Source organism: Puma concolor, unplaced genomic scaffold (genome assembly GCF_028749965.1).
Source record: "Puma concolor isolate L17-30 unplaced genomic scaffold, mPumCon1.1.hap2 unalloc_scaffold_7, whole genome shotgun sequence".
NCBI classification, from domain to species: domain Eukaryota; kingdom Metazoa; phylum Chordata; class Mammalia; order Carnivora; family Felidae; genus Puma; species Puma concolor.
Genome location: NW_028240280.1, coordinates 312,083 through 339,418, shown reverse-complemented (window position 1 = coordinate 339,418; position 27,336 = coordinate 312,083). Strand labels below are relative to the sequence as shown.

The 27,336-nt window shown below is 49.4% G+C and overlaps 2 long non-coding RNA genes across 5 annotated transcripts in view; one reads left to right on the top strand and one right to left on the bottom strand.

The window, feature by feature from the left end:
- Positions 1 to 18,032, bottom strand: part of LOC147571028 (uncharacterized) — a 72,472-nt gene extending 54,440 nt beyond the window's left edge. For all 4 annotated transcript variants that reach the window (XR_015247786.1, XR_015247785.1, XR_015247787.1 and 1 more), the window contains exons 1-2: positions 17,976 to 18,032; positions 16,654 to 16,736 (exon numbers count right to left, since the gene is read on the bottom strand). This is a non-coding gene — a long non-coding RNA (uncharacterized LOC147571028). The remainder of the gene's footprint in view (positions 1 to 16,653; positions 16,737 to 17,975) is intronic.
- LOC147571029 (uncharacterized) lies at positions 3,506 to 16,216 on the top strand. Its single transcript, XR_015247801.1, has 2 exons — positions 3,506 to 4,130; positions 15,826 to 16,216. It is a non-coding gene; the product is annotated as an uncharacterized LOC147571029 (long non-coding RNA).
- Positions 18,033 to 27,336: the final 9,304 nt, after the last annotated feature.

Sequence of the window (27,336 nt, the reverse complement as noted above, 5' to 3'; positions counted from 1 at the left end):
AGTTTCCATAGGTTCTCAGTACCAAACGCTATCACCGCGAACAAGCTCTTTCATCTCTCCAGGCCGCGGACTGTTCACTGGTAAGATAGACGAAAGAACACATTCCTTCGGAGTCAGGGTGAGGATGCGCGAGGGTGATGGTCAAGGCCAAGCAGAGGCCTGGCACACAGTGAGCAGTCAGCACATCGACACCTGCTGATGGTCTTGATTCCGCTGTGCTCATGCGACCAACAATTACTCATCACTCACAAGGTGCCAGTCTTTCTAGAGGAGCCATTTTAGTGAAGATGGATGGTGGAGGGCCGCCTCCGGAAAGCAATCACTCTGTGTCTCCTCCTACGCGAGACCAGGTGGCACGCCCACTGGAGCTCTCTATTAAATATGGTGGGTGTCCCTTGACCCCAACTTCTCAGCTCAATCACCTGAACTTCATAGCCACAGAAAAGAGAACTCTACAAAACTCTCCTGTCCAGAGTGCTCTCTCCACTTCAGTCAGGGACTGTGACTCCTCTGTGTCACAGGACCAGACTGGTGAATCTGAGGGCTTGTGGGAGGAGAGGGGAGAAGGACAGGAATCCCCAGACAGATAGCCCTTGGCACCAGTTTGAGTTTTCCATGGCTCACATATTACCTGCAGAAAAATAAATCTGCTCTAAGTTATGGGTCCTACTCAGAAAAGAAAAAATTCTAATATAGACTAAAGGTTCGAATTGCATTAAAGATATGGGTGGATTTTTTCCCCCAAAATGCTCTTTTGAAATCAAATTCTTACAGCAGTCCGGCTTTGTATGTGAGTTAGCTGTGGCCTTACCTGTGAACACCTGCCCATTGTGTTGTCCCAACACTCTGGGGAGCGAGGCTGACTTCCTAGAAACTCCCAAAGCAAACCTCAACCGCCCTCCTGCAGCGATAAGCCAGGGAACTGGCAAAAAGAAGCATTGATCAGATGCAAGTGAGCCTGAGTTCAGAGCCAACTCCTCCCATGTGCGGGGTAGGACCACACAGACATTCCTGGCAGACATCCAGGTGCAACAGAAGCCAGATCTCTTTCCAGTTCCTTTCCCTCAGCATGCTTTGTCTTTTGGGCCTATCTGTGGAAGGCAGAGAATTCTCTGAATACAATACACAGCAATAAAGACAAGGGTCAGCAACTAATTTTAACAAAGACGGGCACAAAAAATGCAGATTTCCAGTACTGGCGGGATCAGTGCCTCAACTAATTCGTGTGCTATAAAGAACACTTCGATTATAGCTCACCACATGATGGCCTCAACCCAAAGCTAACCCTGGAGCAATCGTGGATGAAGCCACACCACCAGGTAAACATAGGTGGCAAGAACTTTTTAGAAAGAACTGGCCCCAGAGAACTCTAGCAAGGGGGAATCTCTGCATCTGGTTTCCCTTGAAGAGATTCTTCTGGCATCCAAGTGCCCACAAACATCGAACCGTACCTTGATTTTTCCAACAAGGCACATAACCGTCAGATGGCCTGAGACCAAGTCATGGTCTCAGTTCGAGGAAACCAATTCTGATTTTTTTGCTGTGTTGTAACTGAGAAAGCCTTAGGCGTAGGTTTCCAATTCCAGCAAACTGAAATGAGTAGAGGTTATTGTTTTTTTTCAAGTATAGTTCATCTTTTTATCAATGAATTTCAGACGAGCCCTAATCACACAGGCCTCTAGGGATAAACAAATAAACAACTTACAAGAACGCCATGGAGGGATGATAAATGCAAACAAAGACACGTTCACAAGACACTTTCCTTTTTCATTATTATCAAGGGCAGCTGTGACTAAGGTTGCCAATATAAAATGATTAAAATTAATTAGGGGGGTCGATAAATGGCAGTTGTTGGAAGATGGAAGGCAACTGAAGGGAAAATGAAGGCTCAGGAAGGCAACTTGAGGCAGAAAGCTATCTCGGCGGGGTGGTGGGGAACAAGGTACCTTGGTGGCTCTGTGGTTAAGCATCTGACTCCTCATTTTGGCTCAGGGCATGATCTCACTGGTTTGTGAGTTCAAGCCCCATGTCAGCCTCTGAGCTGGTGCCATGAAGCCTGCTTGGGATTCTCCCTTTCTCTCTGCCCCTCCCCCACTTTCATGCCCACACTCTCTCTCAAAATAAACTTAAAAAAAAAAAGCTATCTCAGGGCAACTGGGTTTGAATGAGGCAAAACAACAACAACAACAACAATAGTAGCCTTGAGAAAAAAAGAACAGAATTGGCTGCTTCCTTCAGCCCAGTAGGGAGCTCAGATCAGGAAACACAATCCCTGCTCTTTCCAGCAGGAAGCTAATTGATCTTTTCTAAAAAGTGCTGGTTCAAGAAATGGCGTCAAAGAAGAGGACTGAGCTGCAGAAGGAACAGCTCAAAGATTAAGAGGCACACTCTCAGCTCTGGAAGGGACAAGACCACACCGGTGCAGAGGTGGGCTGGGGCTGGCCCAGGCTTTCAACCTAGGGCAGAAATGGCACTGATCATCCGAATTTCAAAAGAGCCCACGGGGCATCCTCTTTTTTTTTTTTTCCCCAACATTTATTTTTGAGAGACACAGAGGGACAGAGCGTGAGTGGGGGAAGGGCAGAGGGAGAGGGAGACACGGAATCTGAAGCAGGCTCCAGACTCCGAGCTGTCAGCACAGAGCCTGACACAGGCTTGAACTCACCAGCTGTGAGATCATGACCTGAGCAGGAGTTGGACCCTTAACTGACTGAGCCACCCAGGTGCCCCCAAAATCATCCTCTAAAGCAGAGAGCCCGAGAGCCACCTCCAGTAGCTGGCTCTGCTGCCTCAACCCTGACCCTCATCTCTACCAGCTGCTCTCCTTTGCACCCCCAGTCCACCCATTGTCAACTCCCCACGGGTGACCAGAGTGGTCTTCCTAAACATAGGTCTGCGTCTCTCCCCTGCTCCAGAGTCCCCATTGGTTTCCCATCCCATACAGACAGCTCAAGGCATGCCCACCCTCTCAGCTCTCCTCTCCCACTGCCCCTGGCTCCTTCTTCCTACACCCCACTCGGCACCCTCTCACCCCAGGGCCTTTGCACTGGCTATCCCTCGGCTAGGAACAATCTTCCTCCGATATACTCATAGCTCCCTTCCTCACTGTAACAGGCCTCTATGCAAAAGTCCCCTCATCAGAGGCACCTGGGTGGCTCAGTCAGTAAAGCGTCCGACTTCGGCTCAGGTCATGATCTCACAGTTTGGGAGTTCGAGCCCCATGTCAGGCTCTGTGCTGACAGCTCAGAACCTGGAGCCTGCTTCGGATTCTGTGTCTCCTCTCTCTACCCCTCTGCCCATGCTCTGTCTCTCAAAAATGAATAAATATTAAAAAAAAAAAGGCTCATCAGAAGGGTATTCTGAATGAATCTTGGCAGGATTCTCGCTAAGAGTCGTGACCCCGAGGCTTTTCTTTCCAGGAAGCAACTTCATTCCTGCTGGCACCGCTCACTTGGGTTCGCACCCAAAGAACTGAGCCCCGAATGCCACGTGGCATAGCTTTTGATATGGTTTTTACTACTTTGTCTCCCGTATAGGTTAACACACAAACATGCAGTCTGATTAAGTAGTCTCACGTTACAAGGTCATGAGGGATGTTGTCACATACGTGGATCACCAGGTTGCCTTGAGGTTTTTTTCTTTTTTGTTTTCTTTCCCTAGGGAGGGACCCTACCACACAGTGGCTGCTCACCCACCCGTGGGGGACACTCAGGACCGACCCCAGCGGGGTCTCCACCTGACTAGTGAACACAGGGTTGACATTTTTGCAAGTCTGCGTGCTCCCAGCTTACAGCTCTTTCCCAGGCAGCTTTACTGATAACAAGGCTACCACTGTGATGTATGTCTCTGTGTCTAGAAGAGGTGACACCTAACCTGAGTCTTCAAAATGAACAAGCGCTCTTCAGGCCACAAGGCAGGAGGCAGAGGCGGTGGGGAGTGCTCCCAGCAGAAGGACCAGCAGGGAAAGTCTCGTGAGCACCGGGAAGCTAATGGGGAGCGGATGCCTGAGGCAGCTTGGTGCTGCTCAGAACAACCTGACGCCCTGACAGAGGGCGAGGGTCAAAGGCTAGTGCCAGCCCTGTCTGTCCAGTCCAGCAGCTGTGCTCTTCCAGATGCTGAATGCCACAAAGGTTAGATTCTTGGCATGGGGGGCGGGGAGGCTGGGACGAGGGGGAAGGCAAACCCTTTACTGTGTCCCGTTAGTACATTTGGAATTTCTTCCATGCAAATGTATTCACATACAAATCACAATAGTTGTCTCTGGGGCACCCGGGTGGCTCATTGGGCTAAGCGGCTGACTCTTGATTTTGGCTCAAGTCATGATCTCGGGGTTCCTGGGTTCAAGCCCCATATTGGGCTCCACCCTGACCATGTAAAGCCTGCTTGGAATTCTCTCTCCCCCTCTCTCTCTGCCCCTCCCCTGCTTGCACATGTTCGCTCTCTTGCTCTCTCTCTCTCTCCCCCCCTCTCAAAACAAATAAATAAAACTTAAAAAATAGTTGTCTTTAAAGTTAATATTTAAGATCCCTCAGAGGAGGGGGGAAGAGGTGGAGGAAAAGGAATAACTGTGCCAGAACCCCCGGCATCCCGGCCATTACCGATCAGGCCCTCTCACAGCGGGGGGGGGGGGTGCCACCCGCCCCTTTGTAGGACAGCAGTCCCCAGGTGCAGCCTGGGGCGTTCTCCAGCCTCACTGCTCTGGGGACTCACCACTTCCATGGGATGCCCGGCCCAGCAGCCCACCTCCACTCCTAAGTCAAACCTGGTAACTGCCCCTGGGATGCGACCACACACTGAGCTGCCCCCGGCTCTTCTGGTGGCACATTTCCAGCAGAGCTGACCTTTGGAATAAGTATGACCAGTGCCTTATCCCCTGAGCAGGAAGCCTGCTGAGCAGGAAGCCTGCTTTGGGTCAGCTCTGCATTGCAACAAACAGTTACATTACATAAGCTGCTGCCAGGCCCCACCCGGAGCCGACTGGAGAGCTCCTGACCAAAACTTATTCCCGGCTGAGGGGCCGATGAACCCCCACCCGTGAGCAAATTAGGAGTGTGCGTTGCTAAGGGAGCTGGCAGGAACACAACGGATCTGAGACTAGCAGGATGAAATCCCAAAAGGGGGTAAATCACGTTTGGCTCAAAAGAACCACCAGCACAGACATGCTACTGAGACCTGGGGAGGTGGTGGTAGTTCACGGCAGCCGCGGTTACGAGGGTCAAGGAAGAGCTTCACGGGGAAGTGACCCCAGCCTAAAGCAAGAGGTCACCCTGAAAGAGAGACTCCTGGAAATGCCCCGGGGGACAGGCCAGCTACAGCCAAGTCACTGCCCCTCTCTGTAAAATGTGGTAACAGCGGCCCCGCCCTTATGGGAGTGCTTTGAAGGGTGAGTGCACATGGCAGGAGGACCGCAGGAAGAGCCCTCCAGACCCGGGGGGGGGGGGGGGGGGGGGGGGGGGGGGCTCGGTGGACAACTCAGGAGACTTTGCACACGGCTGCCCTCCCCCTGGAGTGCCCTCAACCCCCTGCACCCACCCCTGAGCCCTTCCCTCCTGTCCGCCTGGACAGCAGCCCCCATCCTGAGGCAGCAGCAGGGAAACAGTCATGCAGGTCAGTTCCAGGCAGCCCCCCACATGAGGCCGGAGGCCTCTCCGTGTCTAGGTGAGGAAGGGATCTAGACTATTTGACCTGAGACTCTGATTAGGATTTCCCCCTCCAGTGGGGGGAGGGGGCGCCCATTCGAGGTGGGGGTGAGGGAAGGTCACTGTGCCGGTCACTTGGTGCCCACAGGCAACAAAGAATCCATCACCCCGCATGACCCCATTGCCTTCCTTGCCCCATGCAACCCTTCTTCATTTATTTCTGGGGTTTCTCACCATGGCTTCTTCCAAGAAATTCTCAACTTCTTGTGGGCAGGGTCCATGTAACAAGAACTCACAGATGCTGAGCACACTGGCATAAATGCTTTAGATTAATTTATTTAGTCCTCACCATGACAGACAGAGGATGCTGCATTTTAATGATGGGGAAACTGAGGCACAGAGCTTCTGAGTGGCAGAGCTGAACCTCCTTCACCTTTGCTCCCCAGCACCTAGAGCAGTGCCCAGCATGTGAGAGATGCTCAGTACATATACACATCAATAAAGAAGTGGAGCATGTCTAAATTCCATCTGGAACATTCTAAGTACCAAGACAATGACTGAAGGTCTAGTAGGTAACATTCAGTGGGAAGTTTCCTCTTTCAAGAAACTCCCCCAACTTGTGTGGGCCGTACCAACCAGATTCACTCCTTGTGCTTAAGGGAGGGGGCAAGGGGCTCAGAGTGCAACCAGCCCAATGGCCAGTGGGCCCGCCCTCCCTGGCTGAAAGGGAATCATCAAACGCTCAGCCAAGCAATCAGCTTGTCAGGCCTTGCCGCCTCCTCTGAATCATTACTACAGCACTCTTGGAGCTGCAGAATGTTTGGAATTGTGTTGCCAGGCCACAAGCCAGACCTCCTCACTAGCACTGAGAACCCGGTCCAGTAATAGCTGGGGCAGAAAAGGACCAGCTCAACAAGGCCTACTGACTACCAAGGATGCGTTTCTCGGCCTCTGCCCTTGGCTCACTATCAAAAGTGAGGAGACGTCAAAAGGAAACAATGGAGTGGATTATCGGGGCTTACCTTTCTCTACAACCTATCAGTCCCCACCCTCCCAAAAAAGGAAAAAGAAGGCAACAGTTAGGATTTCAATGCCGAGTAACGCTCCACGGAAAATTAATTATACCTCGTGGAAAGCAATGCCAAAGGAGAACTATTTTCTAATTAGCTGTATTAATTCCTTTTCAAAACAGGACCAGACACCTACACCTCCTCAGAAAGCCACTGGCAACATATAACCATAGTCACGTTAGTTAACGGCAAACGCAACGTTCTGCACATGCCTGATGTTTTTCCACTAGAAAAGACCGCTGCTCCCACCGCCATCACCACCCCCACCTCACAGTTACAAAAGGGGCACAAGGGCCCGGCATCCAAAATTGAAACAGCAACAACCCACAGCTGCAGAAGGGAAGCTTTGCCGAGCAAGGCAGAGAAAGGGCCAGAGGGTGGCCACAGGGCTGCTCTTCCTGCAATCAGCGGGAATCAAGGCTGAGCCACTTTCTTTCAACTTCCAGCTCCCAAATAATCGTATATTCAAAGAAATAATTCAGGAGTAGAAACTCATTTTTACAGGCGAAGTGAAGGAATGTACGGAGGACATGAATACCAAGAAGTGCCAACTGAAGGAATTTTCAGTAAGTTAGGGAGCACCACGTTCTGAATGTATATGTCTCCACAGCTATCAGATCCAGCTATCTATTGCAGCACATTCCACACGTGTTTATTCTTATGCATCTACAGCCCTCCCTAAATCACCTTCATTGCGATGATGGAACTCAATGGCTCCCAAGGTCACGCCCAAGAACAAACGCTTTCTGGGAACCATCATTTCATTTGGGTTCATTTGGAATCTATCTTTCTCCTAAGTTTCATTCCCTGGGCCATGCAGGAGGCAAGTGGTTAAAAAAAGAAAAAGGTCTACAACAAAACCCGGATCCTGGAAAACGGCCCCACTGCCTCCCTTTCCTGCCTTGGGGTTTCAGGCCCTCCAGACTGCTGCTGTCCCGGGCTGGACCACTCTCTGCTGTGGGGCCATGCTGTGCACAGGAGGAAACTAGCAGCATCCTGACCTCTATGCACTCGATGCCAATAGCATCCCCACCCCAGTGTGATGCCCCAAAATGTTTCCAGATATTGCCCAATGTCCTCTGGGGACGAAAGTACCCCCACTTGAGAACCACCGTCCTGACAATCACTTCCTTTCTCAGGGCCCCCAGCCTCTCAGGGCACATATGTTAATCTCCTCTTAACTAAGAAGGAAGATTCAGGAGTAAAAACCGCATAAAGGGAACTTTAGGGGCCTGAGCTGCAGGGATGATTTCAGTAAAACAGGAAATCAGGCCTCTCCGTTTGCAGCTCAACAAGAAGGCCCAGATCCTACCTTCAGGATGATTAGCCAGGAATGTACCCTTGGAGGATGTTAATAACAGAGCTACCAGTTATTGAACACTTAATATAACAGGCACTCTTCCAAATATGTTTTTCCCAATTTTTCCTACCAAGGTATAATTCACATAAAGTATCTTCAGTATTTTTCATGTATGTATTCAGTAATCCTCACAACCCTATTCGGCAAGTACTTCTAATAGCCCCAGTTTACAGATGAGAATACTAAGGCATAGACAGGCTAGACAACTTGCCCAAGCTCCCACTGCTACTACGTGCAGGGATGTGGGTAAGCCTACCCCGTTGTAACATCAGAGCAGAATTACGACAGCAAGGGTAACACCACCACACCCACTAGGGCTGCTGTGGATACCATGTGCAATTACCACACACTGAGCACCTACATGTTTCTTACTTTCTTCCAAGGTCCGGAGCTCTTTGAAGGAGAATAACGAAAGCAAAAGAATTCTCCCCAGGAAGAATCCACTTAGGAGCACAAACCCACAAATACAATTTTGCACACAGTGGCAAGGGCTTCTGCAGTCTGTGAAACTATCCACAGGCTTCCGGTGAAACATCAGACATAATATACTCCAGACTCCATGCTACACGTTTCATACAGCTTATTCAGAATCCTGTAAGCAGGTGGTATTTCACTTCTTTTGGGGCATTGGGAAACTAGTTCAGAAAAGGTAAAGCATTTGCCCAAGGTCACACAGCTCTCCAACAGCAGCACTGTGGTCAGCTTGGCCCCAGTGTTCTTTCCACCCCAAAAGGCTGCCTTCTCAACTCAATTCATCTGCAACCACCCACACCGGAACACTATAAAAATAAAGGATGCATAAAGTACAGAACGGATTTATATGTCTAAGCTTCCAGCAGCACTGGTGATAGAAACTTGGTAGTGACCATGTAAAAGGGGCTGCTGGTCACTCAGAATTAAAACCTAAAGGTGACATTTGCCTCTCACAAAGGTTAATTCACCTTCTACCAACTCTGTAAGACAGCGTCTTCTCAAAGCAGTCCACAGGCATCCGGGCACTCACGCAAATATCACCCTGCCTCTTTCCAAATGGCCATGCCTCCTACATTGGCCAATACCTGGCCTAGAGTAGAAAAAGCTACGGGCCAAATATCAAGGTCAGTGTGTTTGTGCTTGCTAGCGTACCTAGCCAAAGGTCATGCAAAGTCAGCTCGGTGGTCAGCACACTTGCAAAGGAGACAGTCGGCACGGGGAGAATGACGAGGCCTACCTTTGACCGCAGAGCAACAAGCCCAACCAGACAAGATACTAGAAACATCCAGACTGCCACAACTTGGCTTTCGTGGCTGCAAAGAAGAACACAGGATCATGACTCCCTTCCCAGAATAAGATGGTGAGAAGGACAAGGAATCTTGGAGTGCAGTCTCCTCCATGTCAAAGCTGGGCAAACTGAGGCACAGAGAGATCAAGGGACCCACTACTATCAGAGTCAGTATCAGAACCAAGGTTTCCTGATTCTCAAGGTAGTGCTCCCTCTATACCACCAGCTGTCTCCTCCCTGATGGGGGCAGGGGGTATCACTCGCCCCCGTGTGTAACTAGCTCACAGTCCTGGGCTCATGCTGCAAGACCAAGCTAGAGATGCAGGAGTGACAGGGGGACTGGCTTTCTGGTCATTCCTGCAGAACTCTTTCGAAAGTTTTCAGGCTTGTTAGAACTCAAATAAACACCAGTCCATTCCTTCATCCACTCCACTAAGGTCTCCTGAGCCACAACGCCCAGCCAGGCAGGATTTTAGGCACTGGGATGCGGGCCGTGAGTGAGCAGGCAAAGCGTCTGCCTTCAAGGAGCTCACATCCCCATGGAGACATGCAAAGCCAATGAACAGTATATTCAGGTTTCAGATCGGGAAGGTTTCGAAAACCTGGAATCAGCGGACTGAAAGAACAGCACGGGTGGTGCGGGAAAAGCTCTTCCAGACCAGTGGTCGGGGAGGGAAGCCTCTTTGAGGGGGAACATCTCAGCAGACCAGATGCTTTCCTCTGAGGGCAGAGCATTCCAGAAGCCACGGGATTCCAGGAGCAGCAAGGAGGGAGAGAGGAAATCCCGGCCCCACCACATCCTGGCACTCAGGCCTCCAGCGGCATCTCTCGGCCTATTGCTTCAACTACCAACAGAGGCCAAGAGGCCCGCCTGCAGGGATGCTGTGACAATTAGGCAATAATGTAAATAGAGTCTGGGTCACAGGAGGCAAAACAAGGGAGGAGATAGCATACTATGAACCTCTCCCAGGCACTCCTCAAAGGAAGTTGCCCCAGAGACCAGTCTGAACTCAGGGATGGATCTGCTATCTGAAGCCAGAGTGGCTGAGGTCACCTGGAAAGAACTAGGAGGGAACTGGCAGGGACCAGGCTCACAACTCTAGAGGTTTGGGCTCCAACTAGGGTTCAGAGCTTTAACCGTTGGGGCTAATGAATGGGCTCCCAACTGACCCCCACAGAGGGTCTCCAGAAATAATTCCAGAAAGAACTGACATCCCTCCAGCGATGCCTCCCCAACATCATGAGATGATGCTGGACACTCATGGTGATTCTCTCACCGTCCTCCGTCTTGACCCGGTCCCCAAGCCCTGCCAGGTGATGACCAGACTCGGGAACCCAGAACGGCAACACTCACCACGTGTGGAGGCTCACAAGCATTCGATGGGCTGCCCATCCCATATGATGCCTGGTTCAGCACTCGGGTTTCCTGCCATCCTATGTCAGTGCATTTAACCCTCAGAATGGCTCTAAGAAGCCAGTTTAAGTGTCTTCATTTTACACGTGAGAAAGTGGGCCCCAGGGAGTCTGGGGGGAGAAAAAAAGAAAGAGAAAGGGAAGCCTGGCCAAGGAAGCACTGGAGCGGGGGCCAGACCCCAGGATGGTGGTTCTGGGTCGCACCCTCCCCCCCCCCCCCAGCTCTCTGGCAGCACTTAGCACACCAACTGTGGATTTCTGGCAGCTTGAAAGAGTGGGGACACCGACGTCAACTCAGGAGTCCCCACCCTGCGAGGCACAGGGGAGGCCCTTCATGAACCACCAAGCAAGAAAGGGCCATCAGGGACTTATAGAGAGGACTGGAGGGCGTACTACTGAGGATGCCTTAGGTAGCAGACAAGCTTTCCAACCTGCCGTTGGCAAGAGCAAGCAGGAACAGTCACATCACTCTGCTTAAGACCCTGTACCGGCTTCCCACCGCTCTTGAGATAAAATCAAACTGAGGGCTGTCTCCAGCATCTTTGGCTCGGGCCTCCCCTCTCCCCGCTGCCCAGCCAAACTTTCGGCATCACCGCCGGCCAGCAAAGCTCCACAGTCCCCTCACCCTGAAGGCCTCAGCTCTGCCGTCACCTGAGACCAATTTCTCTTAATAACACACCCTAAAACAGGCCCCTTTCCAGCACTTGGAGATTTGCAAGCCAAGTTCATGTGTCTGTTAATGTCGCCACTGTCCATCTTCCCTCTGGCTGGCAATTCCTCGGGGCAGGCTTTTGGCTCCTTGCTCACTGACTTACAAGCCAAGGTTAGCACGGGGAGGTGGGGGCTGTCAGCGTGTTCTTTGGCCTCCTCCCTGAGCCACACGGCCAGCGCCATGAACAGCAAACAGTGCTCTGTGCCCCCTCCCCAATCCTTCTCCGAATCAGGCAGAACAGCCAATGGGAGGACCAGAGACCCCAAAACAAAGGAAAGAAACAAAAAGTGAGGTGGGGGGTTACAAATGTCATACAAAAGCATGGAGAGGGGCTGCCCCTCCGAGGAATGCACAGCCACCCAACCTCAAAGTCCCATTTTTCCAGCTCTTAAAGTAGCAGATGCATTAAACTATTCCCAAGTACGGCCAGTGAAGCGTCAAGCAACCGGCGGCTGTCACCAGCTGTCACCTACTGGCAATGTGGTAACTGAGGACACAAAATGACTACTGGTAACAAGCCCATAAGTAGGGGACTCACCTGTGGCCCACTCATGACACATCCCACAAAGAAACGTACCACAAAGGAACACGTAAGCAGAAAAAAATCATTTACTATAAGCCTGGTACTTCTCATCCTTTCCTAACAACGAGTGAAGAAACTCAGGGCGCCTAGGTGGCTCAGTGGCCTAGGCATCCGACTTCGGCTCAGGTCATGATCTCACGGTTCGTGGGTTTGAGCCCCACGTCGGGCTGTGTGCTGACAGCTTGGAATCTGGAGCCTGCTTGAGATCCTGTGTCTCCCTCTCTCTCCGACCCTCCCCTGCTAGCACTCTGTATCTCTCTCAAAAATAAAATAAACATTAAATTTTTTTTTTTTTAATGTGTGAAGAACCTCAGTGCAGAAACAACAAACAAAAATACCTGGCTGGTGCACTCCTCCCACCCAAACAATCCAGTAAACCAGAATATTACAGCCATTCAGCAGGATAATCAGGGAGATGAAGAGGGGGAAAAGGCCCAGGGAATAATGTTACGAAAACAGAACACAAATAGGCTCAGTGATAACAGCTGCTATTTACCGACTGTCAGCTCTGACCCAGATACTCTTAGCAAATGATGGGTGTTCGTGGCATCCCTGGGTTTGGATGACAGACCCCAAGAGGTTCGAGACCACCCAGGAGAGCCTGGGGAACCGGGCAGCCTGGTTTCAGAGCGTGCCCTCCTGGCGAGGACAGCACGTCGCCCACCAAAGCAACAGGCAGGCAGGGGTTCCCACCCTGTGCAGCCCTGCGCGCCCCAAACCCAAACAAACACAAATGTAGCTGCAGAAATGGAAACGCCTAGACAGAACTGCCTGTGTTTTGGTGCACTCCGGACTGCGTTTACTACTTTGCTAACTAATTAATTCCTCCTAAGAAGCCCATGTGTGCTCTTAAGTGCCAAAGGGCCTGCAGAAAGGGCAGTAACGTGGGCCTGGACACAGCATCCTCTCTTGGGCACTTAATAGCAACAAGCCAAAAAGCCAAAAAGCCCAGGACAAAACCCTCTGCCATTTCAGAGGCATCCAAGAGGGGAAGGCTGCTTGGCAGGGGGCCTGACCGAGGATTAAGTACTCCAGTTCCATCACCGTGTCCAGACAGCCGCCTATACCGACCAGGAAAAGAAGCGGGGAAGCCACTTGGCAGGATGTGAGGAAAACGCTCCCTGCTTCACAGAGCGGAGCTGGGGCCCCTCGGCCAGGCTCTTCAGGGTTTTCGGGGGTCAGGCATCTCCCCTGAGTGGAGTCATGTGTGCTTCACATGCTGGGATGCAATCTTTGATCTGGAGATGGACAGCTCCTGGAACACCATTCTTGGGACTCCCCAGGACTGCAGGTGTTCCCCCCCGACCCCCGCCGCCCCCAGCCAGAATTCATATGTGAAGTCCTAACTTTCAATGGGACTATATTTGGACGTAGGGCCTTTAAGGAGGTAATTAAGGTTAAATGGGGTCCTAAGGGTGGGCGCTAATTCAGCAGGACTGGCGTCCATATCAGCAGAGGAAGAGACACCAGGGATGCATAGACAGATGGAAAAGGCTATCTGCAAGGCAAGGACAGTGGCTCGCCAGGAGCCATCACAGTCACCTGGACTCCCATCCTCTTGAACTGCAAGAGAGAAGTTTGTTTTCAGGCCGCCCAGCCTGTGGTGCTTTGTTAGGACCACCCCGGCTGGCACCTAGCTGACACCCTGGACACCTGGACAGGCTCGCGCTTCTCATTTTTCTATGATGACACGATGCCAGAGGCAGGATGAGGGGGACATAAGGCAAATCCACCTTCTATCCAATATTTCCAAGAATCCTGATCTCTCATCTGGAACACACACAGGCAACCCAGTGCTGCATCCAGAAGGCTCATTGAAATTTGACGCCACCTCAGCAAACAGAGCCCCCACCCCCTACCCCAGGAAGCACACGTTCACCCCCCACAAAGTACCAAGGGTCCAGATGCGGGTGTGGTGACATATCTCCTCCAAGATTCGAGTTATAAACTCTAGGTAAGTCCCTACTTGCCAAAGATCCCAAATAATAAACTAGATTTACATTTCTGGAAAACTGTATGAGTAAAAACAAGGAAAACAGCCTAAACCTCAGCCATCGGTGCAACTCCAGTGTGTTCATATGGACAACCTTAGTGCCAGTGCACACGCAGGGCCACCTACTTCCTCTAGCACTGAGGAAGTGGCTGAGGGAGACCCACGGGCCAGCCGGCAACGCAGCCTGGGGTCAGCGGTGATGGAGGGACTTCATCCCGGGAAACAGGAAACCCCCTTGGAAGCACAGTGCTGAATAGCTGCTGGGGTGCATGGAGATGCCTGCACCCCAATAAAGCGCCCACAGCAAGAGGCCTATGAAGCCCGGTATTTGTGTCCGCGATCTCGAGGTCGCTGTTCTTTGCAAAGCAAACGTACACTCTTTGGAATGGACACGCCTCAGGGCCAGAGTGAAGTCTCGTCGCTCTACATGAGGTGTGAGCCACACAAACAGAGAGCACTGCAGATGCAGAAAGACAAGGCATGAGGTCACGGGGACTCTGAGAAGGCGCCTTCTCTCCCTTCTCAATCCTTCTGGTTACTTCCAGGAAAAAGATCTGAGTTTAGCACTAGGATATTCCCAACACTCTCCTTCTGCTGCTCACTCACTCACCTCTCTTTTTAACAACGGGAAGGGGTCTCAGACAGAAGCTGGGACAGGCAATGACATGCAGGCCAACTTAACATTGGTTCCTTTCTGCTGTCTTTATTTTCAGTTAATTGCTATTTAAGTCAACTAATAGTGACTCTCCATTTACTATAATCATGGTTATTATATGGTATTATTATTGGTATTTTTTTAATTTTTATATTTATTTATTTTTGAGAGACAGAGAGAGACAGAGCACAAATGGGGGAGGGGCAGAGAGAGAGGGAGACACAGACTCCGAAGCAGGCTCCAGGCTCTGAGCTGTCAGCACAGAGCCTGATGAGGGGCTCAAACCTGCAAGAACTGAGAGATCATGACCTGAGCCGAAGTCAGACACTTAACTGACTGAGCCACCCAGGCGCCCCAGAAATTTCCCTTTTTAAATAAAGGCACTCATCTTTTCCTAAGTGCACCCAATTAAAAAAAAATTACAGGGTAAATACTAGTATAGTGGTAAATAAAGAACTGAAATTTGAAAGCCAGAGACTTTACTATTCTCCCAGCCCATGTGCCCCACATGTATAGATCTATAAATATCCACCCAGCTGAACTCAAGCCTGAGAAGTGCCATAATGAACTGCACATTTTCACTGAACAGAGTGAGACTGGTCATTCCCACCAACCAACCTTAGAGAGTCTGCTCATTTCCTTCTTCATCTCTGACTTGGCAGTGCTGGATGTCTCCCAGACCCCGCTCTTCCTTCCTTAGCAATGAAAACCCTAATGGGGGCAGGAGGGTGGGCATCGCCGCCCTAAGCAATGAAAACCCTAATGGGAGGGGTGGGGAGCACTGTCTCCATAGCAGCAGAGGAGGCCATGGGACTTATGTTGGCCATGCCAATGGGACACCGTGTGCACTTCTAGGAAGGGTCCTTACAGCTGGGAGCGGGCATCACCTTTTTGGTACCATGGACCCGTTCTGCAGTCTGGTGAAGCCCATGGACCTCTTCTCAGAAAAAGATTTTAAAATACATAAAATAAAACACACAAGACTTCAAAGGAACAGATTATACTGAAATAGCATTATCAAAATGTAAAAAATAAAAGTGATATAATAAATACATAGAATTCTTTATCATCACATTAAAAAAAAACCACCCTATTTTCCAGCAGAAACAATATTCTGAGATTTTTTTTTCATGTTGCAGCTCTCACAGGGCCTATGACTTCTATCGGCGATAAAGTCACCCATTCTGCTAACATGACTACGGTTTCTATGGTTTGCTGGTACTTTCATAATGGAAGGAAATGTAAATTTCAGTCAGTGGCTAGAGGAAAAAGTTGAATCCTACCTATGGAAATGGAGGAATTCTCTCCTTTGCTCCCTCTTCCTTTCTGCTACCTGGGATGAGACTGGGATGGCTGGAGATAAAATAGCCATTTTGGACTATGAGACAAGATGGAGGGAGTTCCGGTCTCTGACGAACAGGGAACCACATACCAGCCCCAGCCTGCCTACTTCTGGAAAGACAGATGAATTTCTACCTCCTTAAGCTACGGTTGGCTTACTCTTTACTGTATAAAGCCACACAAACCTAATCTTGTTGTATCTCTAATACTTTCTTCCCAGGGCTAAGGTTCGAAACTGTTTGAACCTGATCTTTAACAACCTTCATACTTAACAGACATGCTCTTTCCTATTTACAAATAGGACTCCTCCAGAGCTACCCAATTAGCACAGTTCCTCTGTGGTTGACAATCGTACGGGGGGCAAATCCCCAAACCCCTCAAAACTCAGTGCCGCTCCAGCTCTGAAGCGTGTCCTTTAGAGTGAGCACACGCCCAAACATCACATCATTAACCACAGCTCAGGAAGCTAAGAACTGCACAGCACATTCAGACCACGGACACACACACCTGACTTCACCCCACATCTCACAAAGTCCACACTCACACAGGAGCAAGCACAACAGTACCCCACTGATGTGCAGGTCCGAGAGTCACCCGGCATTGGCGGAGGAGACTCAGCAACTTACTAATTGTCATCAACTCTGGCACCGAGGAGGAAGGTAGCATGCTGCTCAGGAGGTCTCCCTGGCCAGGAGGACCAGCTTCCACACTGGGAAAAAGCAAACAGAAGGAAGTTACACTCGGCCACTCAAAATATACAACCTCACCCTTCCAAGAACTAGCAGGTACTCAGTGTTTTCAGGAGCAACCACCAGAAGGCACAGGAGGCAGCCCTTCAAAACCGCAGTCAGCCCTCTTCATTCGCGGACTCCCTATTTGCAAATCTGCTTACTCGCTGACGCTGATTTGTGTTCCCAAAATCAATAGTCAGTATTCTTCTAAAACAAACAGCAAGGGCGCCTGGGTGGCTCAGTCGGTTATATGTCCAACTTCAGTTCAGGTCATGATCTCATAGTTTGTGGGTTCAAGACCCGTGTTGGGCTCTGTGCTGATAGCTCGGAGCCTGGAGCCTGCTTCGGATTCTGTGTCCCCCGCTCTCTCTCTCTGCCCTCCCATACTCATGCTGTGTCTCTTTCTTTCTCTCAAAAACAAATAAAACATTAATTTTTTTTTAATAAACAGCAAAAAGGACTCTGCACCCTATATGGACCTGGTGACACCCATCCTGACAATGTACTAACTGTACAGGAACCGACAGGTGGTGTCACTGTCACAGAGCAGAGCTCCGTTGACTTAGGGAGAGACAGTAAAACCAAGCATGGTTTGAGGTGATCAGTGACTCCCACCCTGGGGCTGAGGTTGAAAATGCAGATGTGATCTATCCCTACTCTCTCAAGTTTGCACTAAATTAAAACCGTGAAGAGAGAAACAACTCTAAGAACCACAAGGATCGTGGTGGCATTAGGGAGACTTTAGTGTCCATCTGAGTTCTGCTACCAAACATCCAATGACTTTGAGCAACTCCGTTTCCCTTTGAGATACTTTTATTTGAACATCAGAAAACTGACACGGTGCTTACTACTCTATTCTGGTTGAAGCACTTCTCAAACACGTGAGAGCTAAGTGGCTCAAGTATTACGTAATATTAAACTTGCATAATATTGTGACCAAATGTTAAAATCCAGTAAATGATGTTAGAAGAGGTACCCAGGTATGGCCCCTAAATCATAAAAAGTCAAGGAGGTACACAAATGAAGTTTGGTAAAACACTGTTCCTCACACTCTGACGCCCTTGGCAACTTCCCATTCTAAACCTGAATATTAATGTGAAATAAGGCCTTGACCTTGAATCCTGGGAGGTGCACTCCTACCTTCAAAAAAGAATAAAAGGCACAGCCGCGAACAGGACAACTCAATCCCAAAGGCAATTTGGTTTCTGAATACTGACCTGTACCCGAGCCCAGGCTCCAGGAGAACGTGGTCCTCCAGTCCTGTCCTGTTCTCCAGGCTTCCGAGGGGGTCCCCTGTGCACAGAGAGCAGTGGCAGAAAGGAAGTCAGCAGTCTGTTTTCATTTCATTTTCTCCATGCGGCAAGGACACGTTGCGGACACTGGCTCCTCTCTACATCAGTCGACTTACAAAGGTTTCCTGGCCTGCACGCCGGATTTTAATCTGCTACTTCTTTCGTTCTTTTGGCCAGCATCTCAGATTTGGCACCAGTCACTGATACGAGGCCCCAACCTCCCACTTAACCTTTTTGACCTTGAGCCGTCTGGAATTATGCGTGAAGTCCATATTCAGAGCCAGCCTCAGGATCAGGCAATAATAATCAGCTTTCTGTTAGACAAAACTGCTCTCACTGTAGTGGCTTATGACAGACACAAAGGGGCAGCACAGTCCCATCACTGACAGTGTCTGCATCAAAATCCAGGCCCTGCTGCCTTCTAAAAAGCCACCTCCCTACACAGAGTGGTGTGGGGGAAAGGCATTCAGAACAAGCGAGGCCACAAATAATCTCCAGAGGCACTAAAGACTTTCATAAATGTATTTGCTGCTGTTCAAGTCTCTTTTCAGAAAAAAAGTGCAAATCCAGGGCCCCTTGGGCTGGATGGTGACATTAAGGTCGGAGTCAACCGTGGTTGACACTTGCTCAGTGGAGAAACTTCTGGTTTGTCGACACCCACGGTAGAACCAGGCATGGATGTGGGGACGGGGCAGAGGCGGAAGGGAGCACATCTCGTTGCTCTAAGCTACGCAGCCTCCTCCCTGTCTTTCCTCCTATTTTGGCCAGAGTTTCATCCTGCTGGAGATTTCCCCAGTTCTTACAGGGGTTGCATGTGGGTAATCCTAATGAGAAAACGTTTTGTCACCTTTTCTTCTACCCTGCCATCCCCATCAAGCTATTCCACTCGCTCCTGCTTCTTAAAAGAAGTTTGAAGGGGAAATGTCACCCCACAGCCCAGCCTGCCTACCACAGGTTCCCACCACCATCGCCACAGCCATCATCATCCCCCACCCCCCACCTTCATCTTTTCTGCTTCCTTTGTGACAGTGCCTCTGGACCGCAGCTCAGAGGCCTCCGTCCCCCTTGGCAAATCCAAATCCAACAGGGTTTTGACCCCAGCCCCCAGCTGTGTAAAGAGGACAAGTCCCAAGCATGCAGCTCTGGCTGAGACCTCAATCCAGAACCCTTGTCCCACGGTGCTAGCTGCCTGCCTGAAAGCTCTACCGGGCCACCCTGCAGGGCCTACCAACTGATTGTGATGTCAAAACTGCTCCCTTGTGTCACCCTCTCCACTGGGCCATCTCCCCTTAGAGTGAGGCACCCTCCTCCCTCCATCATGGAGCTTGGGGAGCCCCAGACCTGCCAGTTCCACCTCATTATCACCCACTCCTTGTCCACAGTCCTCTCCACTGCCATCCTGGTGCTGAGGCTCAATACCTTCCAGGGGTCTCCTGCAGGAGCCCCCACGGTTCTGCCTCACCCCTGCTAGTCCAACCCACTCAAAGCTATCAGATTCCCCCCCACCCCCGAACCAAAAATGGGGACTCCAACATACACAGTGGAAATCCATGGCCGGAGTAAAGGCCCACATCACCCTCCAGCATTCCAGACACCATGCCTACTCAGCCCAGCGATTTCCCACCACAGCACAGGAGCATGAGCATAGCCACTCAGGCTGCCTCACTCACCCTCAAGGTGCCCTTGGAGGCGCACGCTACTATTATCTTAATTTTACAGATAAGGAGATGGCCCTGGAAGTGTTCAATGACCTATCCAAGATCACAAGCTGATGTGTGAGTGTCTGAACCTCACTCTGTCCAGAGCCAGAGCTAAGCCCTTTCCCCCTTTGTGATCTCTCACACAGCTGATGTGGGCTACATGCCTCTCTCTCTATGCATCCTTGAACTCCCTGCCCTATTCCTCTGTCTATATCGTGTCCCCACCTGGATATCATTTTTCCAACTGCCAGGTGTCCACTCCCGTTGGCATGCCCCACCCCCACATACTTGGTCCACCCACTGCTCACTCACTCAGCACAGGCTTCCTGAGTCCATACTGTGGGCCTGGCTCTGGTCAGGGTCAGTGTCACACTGGAACCAGGGCAGACACGGCCCGGCCCTCAAGGACCTCAAAGACTAGCAGGGGGGTGGGGATCGCCATGTAATTCCACAAATACATAGTTCCAAGCTGAGATCAGGGCATGGGGACACACGAGGTTTATGGCAGTGTGAACAGGAGGCCCAGCTTGCCTGGGGAGGGGGTGGAAGAGCCCTCTGTACGTGACACTTGGGCTGCCACCTGAAGGATGCGCACAGGCTGCAGGAGGTGGGAGGAGAGAGATGGCTGTGGGCTCAGTTCAAGGAAGGAGAAGCTGGCTGGTGTGGCTGGGGCATCAGGAGGGGATCAGGCTGTGGGGCAAGCTGGGGCCTCGGTGGCCACAGTGAGGGTTCTTGATTTTATCCTCAGTGCACTAGAAGGGTTTGGAGCAGGGGAATGATGCAATCTGATTTATATTCTAAGACATCACTCCAGTTGTTATAAGAAGAATGCCAGGGTGGGGGCCCGGAAAGAAGCAGGGAGAGCTGTTGATGTCCCTTGTCCCCTCCTTGCATGCAAAACTCTGGGGGTGGGGAGGGCTCACCTCTGGATCCCCCCAGAGCCCAGAACAGTGCTGGTATAGAGTGGGACACCCACTGTTGCATAAAGAAAATCATGACCCCTGAGTGGCACACGACCCTCACGAGTGGTGTGGGGACCACACACAGTGCAGGTCCGGGGGCACCACAGAGTCCTGACATTCCCAACACTAACACTACCCTCTGGAAGCCAATTTCCCAGATCAACCATCTCAGATCAAAGCGGCGCTAGAACAGAGCCTCGACCTCAACAAGCAACCCCCAAGACCCAATGCAGGACAAGAAGTTGAAGAACCGGGTAAATGAAGGTTTGAGGACCCAAGGTTTCAAATGAAAAAACAAGCCCTCAGAAACAGACCCTGGGCAAGGGGGCTGGGGGGGGGGGGGGGTGGGAGGCGCGCCTGGGTGGCTCAGTCAGTTAAGCGTCTGACTCTTGATTTCGGTTCAGATCATGATCTCACACTTCATGAGTTCAAGCCCCACGTCGGGCTCTGCACTGACAATACAGAGCCTGCTTGGGATTCTCTCTCTCTCTGCCTCTCCCCCACCTGTGTGGCCCTCCCCATAAACAAATAAACTTAAGGAAGGAAGGAAGGAAGGAAGGAAGGAAGGAAGGAAGGAAGGAAGGAAGGAAGGAAGGAAAGAAGGAAGAAACTGACGCTGAAGTTGCTAAGACCCAACACTAACCCCAGGACCCTCAATGAAAGCAGCAGTAACATTTTCACGTGTGCAATGGGTAGAAATGGGTGTTTCGTTCACCTCTGTTTAGTATTCTCAGTTGAAAGGACTCTGGGACTTCTCCCTTGCAGCTTCAAAGAAATGGTAAATGTGCTTTACTGTGTTGCAGGTAAGAGACACGCTCAGAGCAATGACTGCATCTAATCCCACACCCTGGTCCCATGTGACCTGGCTGCTGTCTTCCTTCTCTGAGCCTCTAACCCCAGCTCCAAAGCACAGCCTCCTAAGCCACAGAGTCCCCTCGTCCAAGAATCAGAAGGACAATACTTCTCTGTCCAGAGTCCCCTTCTCTGCCACCTTCTCCCTCTCCAGATTTAGCCACCAAAAACACTCCTCCTCCTCCTCCTCCACGTGCCTCCCTCCGTCTTCCTCTGAATGCCCCCAAAGGCAGTGACACTATAAACACCAACACTTTCAAAGATGATGGAAAGGTCTCCCAAGGGTAGAACCATCTGCGTCCAAAGCTGTCATTAAAGACACAAAATGGCTCCCCAGCCAGAATGAGAGCATGTTAACCTTGCTCAAGTAGAAGGGTGGCAATCGGAAGGGAGAACAGTCAGAAGTGAGCAGAAGCAAAAGAGTCTGGGGCAGAAATGCTGACAGCATGCACTCAGAGCAGGCCAGGGAAAGGCCTCCCTGACAGGTGAGTCCCGGCACCACGGGCCCACACACCTCCCAGGGAAACGGGGGTCAGGCCAAGAGGGACTCGATGCCACCTGGCCTTCCAATCGGGCAGCAGATCAACTCTGCCCGATTCTGACTCTCAGATCTTCTGCAGCCCGAGCATAATCTGTCTTCCTATGCAACTTCTACCCAGGGCGCATCTGCCCCTGAGGCTGTCACAGGCTCCCGGGACTCCTGGCAGCTTGGTCACCACAGTAAACTAAAAAGTTGGCAGACAGTTCACACATGCATGTCTGATGAGGATAATGGAGATAAGCTGGAGCTCGGGGTCCCCCGATAGTGACAAGATGAAGCCTCCAGGTCTGGAAAGCGGACAGGCAGAGGTGGGACAGGGGGAAAGCTGCCAGTGGAGAGGCCTTTCCACGAGGATGCCAGAGGCCGGCCAGAGGCTGCATTCCCTGGACACACTGAAACCCACAGAGGGAGAAGGAGCGGTGGGTTTTGCAAAACCCCACCCCAGCACGGAGGACAGCACACGGCAGTGCCCCAGGAGCAGCCAGCCCCCAGCCCCCAGCCCAGAGGGGAAGGGGCTGCTGTAAACAAGACAGCATGCCCAGATCGGGCACCTGACAGCCCAGCAGAAAGGCCCGCCTGGTGGGGAGGGCGACAAGGTGAGTGGGGTGCTGGGTCACCAGCTGGAAGCCACGTGGTCCCAGATGGGCGTCAGGCCCCTCTGCTCTCTGCAAGCCCCCGTGTGCACCGTGTTCAGGGGACAACAGCGAAGTACCCAACCCCACCCGCTGGCTGCTGGGACCACAGATGGTCACCTGAGGGAAAGGAGATGCCGGGCCCACCAGCTGGCCCCTCTCAGGGGTTTCAGCGGAGGCCCAGCGAAAAGCACCGGCTGGTAAGAAGGCCGCGTGGCTGGGGCCAAAAGGGGAGAGGGCATGAGAGAGCAAAAACGGTCCAAGGAGAGCGGAGACAGGGCAGACCCCATGAGGAAGTGTGGGGCACGGGATGGCGGAGACTCAGGGACTCTCCGTTCTGACCGCCATCTCCCGGTCCTCGGACACCCCAGCACGATGTGCCCGTGGACGGCAGGCTTTCTCGGGGCCTTGGCAGGTGCCTGGCACCTCTCCCCACATTAACCTGAGAGTCTTTGCCACACATCTGAGAGGAACGTGAGAGAAAACACCCACCCCTTCCTCACGGGCTGTGGGCGACAGGGGACGTGTTCATCCACACCGAGCTGACGCTGGAGCTGACCTCAACTCTTCGGTAGTTTAGACTTGAACGTCTTAACGTTTCAGATCTTGAACATTTTTTTTTTTTAAGTTTTTAATTTTAATTCCAGTACAGTTAACATAGTGTTTCATTAGTTTCAGGCATACAATATAGTGACTCAGCAGTTCCACACCTGACCCAGTGGGATCTTGAACATCTTAAATGACATTTAAGAGTTTCTCAGCAGTGTGAAGACAAACTTACGAATTAATATTGGGTGGATAAAAAGCAAAATATTAATCCTACATTGAGTTTCATTATGACCTCTTAAAGAGAAGTATGTGTAGAACGAAGCCTCTAAGGAAATGGTGTCTAACACCATCCACTCCACAGTTAAGGCCTACTGTATGCCTGGAAGGTACCAAGCAGCCGAGGACATTGGGAGAGCAGGCTGATCTAGCCTGCAAGCCTGTGCTGCTTTCAGAGGCCTGTTTCAGAGATTTTCCTTTCAGCCCTCTCTACCTTTCGGTCAAACATCTGGCTCTGAGCAAGGATGGGAAATAATCCTAACAGGATTTTGCAAAATCCATCATGTAATCGTGTAGGTCATACCCACAACGAGACCCTCAGCAGACTGGATGAAGCGCAGCAACAGAACTAATCCTGGGCCGGGCTCAGGGGTGAACTTGGCTGTGCCTCTAGAATCAGTACAGAGCTGCCCTTCTGGGGTTCCAATCCAGCAGCTGGTGACCAAGGGGACTCCCAGACACCCAGAGGATAAGGTAACGATATGACAGCTCATATGAGCCTGCTTAATGTTTAAGCTGACCCCCTTTCTTGGAAGGGACCCAGACACGAACTAGTCTGATTCTGCCCTTTTACTAATGAGGGTTTGAGAACCAGTGATGTGAAGGGACACCAGCCCCGGGTCACGTGGCTGCCGTCATTTCAGAGCCTGGGCCACTCTGTCCTCCCCCTGCTTTAGGACTTTGTACATGCTGTTCCCTTGCCTGCTTTTCGTTTCTTTTCTTTTTCTTGAATGTAGAAATAGAAAAACTTCATTTCTACTTTCAATTTCTACTAAAAAATACTTTTTCCTTAATTTTGTTACTATATTTTTTGCTTTTATGTAAATTTTTTCAAATTCCATTTTACTGCCATCATTTTATTTTAGTCTCCTACAGTGTATACACTTTTTCAAATTTTTAACGATTTCTTGTTTTTATTTTTTTAAATCTTTTTTCTCTTTTTCATTTCTTTTCTTTTTTCTTGAATACAGGAAAATAAGAAATTCATATTTATTTTTAATTTTTATTAAAAATATTTTTTTAATTTTTTTCTACTATATTCTTTACTTTTGTGTATATTTTTTCAAATTCTATTTTAACCCCATCATATCATTTTAGTCTACTTCAGTGTATTCATTTTTTCAAATTCTCAAATGATTTCCTTTTTTTTCTCCCCCTTTTTTTTCTCTAGTCTGTCAAACCACTTTCAACACCCAGACCAAAACACACCTATGATCTAACATCATCTATTCGATTTGTGTGTGTGTGTCTTTAATTTTTAATTTTAATATTCTTTTAATTTTAATGTTTTTAATTTCAATTTTTCTACCTCATTAATTCCTTTTCTGCCTTCAAAATGGCAGAATGAAGGAATTCACCCCAAAAGAAAGAGCACAAAGAAACAACAGCCAGGGATTTAACCAACACAGATACAAGCAAGATGTCTGAAACAGAATTTACAATCATGATAATAATACTACTAGCTGGACTCGCAAATAGATTAGAATCCCTTTCTGCAGAGATAAAAGAAGTAAAAAATAGCCAGAATGAAATTAAAAATGCTTTAACTGAGCTGCAATCACGGATGGATGCCACGGTGGCAAGGACGGATGAGTCAGAACAGAGAATCAGCGATATAGAGGACAAACTTAGAGAATAATGAAGCAGAAAAAAAGAGGGAGATTAATGCAAAAGAGCACGATTTAAGAATCAGAGAAATCAGTGACTCATTAAAAAGGAACGACATGAGAATCATAGGGGTCCCAGAAGAGGAAGAGAGAGAAATAGGGGTAGAAGGGTTATTGAGCACATCATGCAGAAAACTTTCTTACCTGGGGAAAGACATGGACACCAAAATCCAGGAAGCACAGAGGACCCGCATTAGATTCAACAAAAACCGACCATCAACTAGGCATATCATAGTCAAATGCACAAAATACTCAGGCAAGGAGAGAATCATGAAAGCAGCAAGGGAAAAAAAGTTCCTAACATACAAGGGAAGACAGATCAGGTTTGCGGCAGACCTATCCACAGAACTTGGCAGGCCAGAAAGGAGTGGCAGGATATATTCAGTGTGCTGAATCAGAAAAATATGCCATCACAAATTCTTTATCCAGCAAGGCTGTCATTCAAAATAGAAGGAGAGATGAAAAGTTTCCCAGACAAACAAATATTAAAGGAATTTGTGACCGCTAAACCAGCCCTGCAAGAAATTTTAAGGGGGACTCTCTGAGGGTAGAAAAGATGAAAAAATATATATAAAAACAAATAAGTACCAAAAGCAACAAAGATCAGAAAGGACCAAAGAACACCACCAGAAACTCCAACTCTACAAGCATCATAATGGCAATAAATTCATATCTTTCAGTACTCACTCTAAACATCAATGGACTCAATGCTCCAATCAAAAGACATAAGGTAACAGAATGGATAAGAAAACAAGATCCATCTATATGCTGTTTACAAGAGAACCACTTTAGACCTAAAGATACCTTCAGATTGAAAATAAGGGGATGGAGAACCATCTATCATGCTAATGGTCAACAAAAGAAAGCTGGAGTAGCCATACTTATACCAGGCTATGTAGACTTTAAAATAAAGATTGTGGGGCGCCTGGGTGGCTCAGTCGGTTGAGCGTCTGACTTCAGCTCAGGTCATGATCTCACGGTCCGTGAGTTCGAGCCCCGCGTCGGGCTCTGTGCTGACAGCTCAGAGCCTGGAGCCTGTTTCGGATTCTGTGTCTCCCTCTCTCTGACCCTCCCCTGTTCATGCTCTGTCTCTCTCTATCTCAAAAATAAATAAACGTTAAAAAAAAAATTTTTTTTAAATAAAGATTGTGTCAAGAGATGCAGAAGGGCATTATATCATAATCAAGGGGTCTATCCACCAAGAAGACCTAACAATTGTAAACATTTATGCACCAAATGTGGCAGCACCCAAATATATAAATCAATTAATCACAAACATAAAGAAACTGATCGATAGTAATACCATAATAGTAGGAGACGTCAATACCCCACTCACAGCAAGGGACAGATCATCCAATCAAAAAATCAACAAGGAAACAATGGCTTTGAATGACACACTGGACCAGATGGACTTAACAGATAGATTCAGAACATTTCATCCTAAAGCAGCAGAATATACATTCTTTTCCAGTGCACATGGAACATTCTCCAGAATAGATCATATACTGGGACACGAATCAGCCCTAAGTAAGTAGAAAAAGATCGAGATCATAGTGTGCATATTTTCAGACCACAATGCTATGAAACTCAAAATCAACCACACAAAAAAATTTGGAAAGGTAACAAATACTTGGAGACTGAAGAACATCCTACTAAAGAATGAATGGGCTAATGAAGCACTTAAGGAGGAAATTAAAAAGTATATGGAAGTCAATGAAAATGATAGCACCATAACTCCAAATCTCTGAGACGCAGCAAAGATGGCCATAAGAGGAAAGTATATAGCAATCCAGGCCTTCCTAAAGAAGGAAGAAAGATCTCAGATACACAACCTAACCTTAGGCCTTAAGGAGCTGGAAAAAGAACAGCAAATAAAACCCACAATAAGCAAAAGACAGGAAATAATAAAGATTACAGCAGAAATTAATGCTACCGAAACCAAAAAAACAGTACAACAGATCAATGAAACCAGAAGCCGGTTCTTTGAAAGAATTAGCAAAATTGATAAACCACTAGCCAGTTTGATCAAGAAGAAAAAGGAAAGGACCCAAATAAGTAAAATCAAGAATGAAAGAGGAGAGATCACAACCAACACAACAGAAATAAA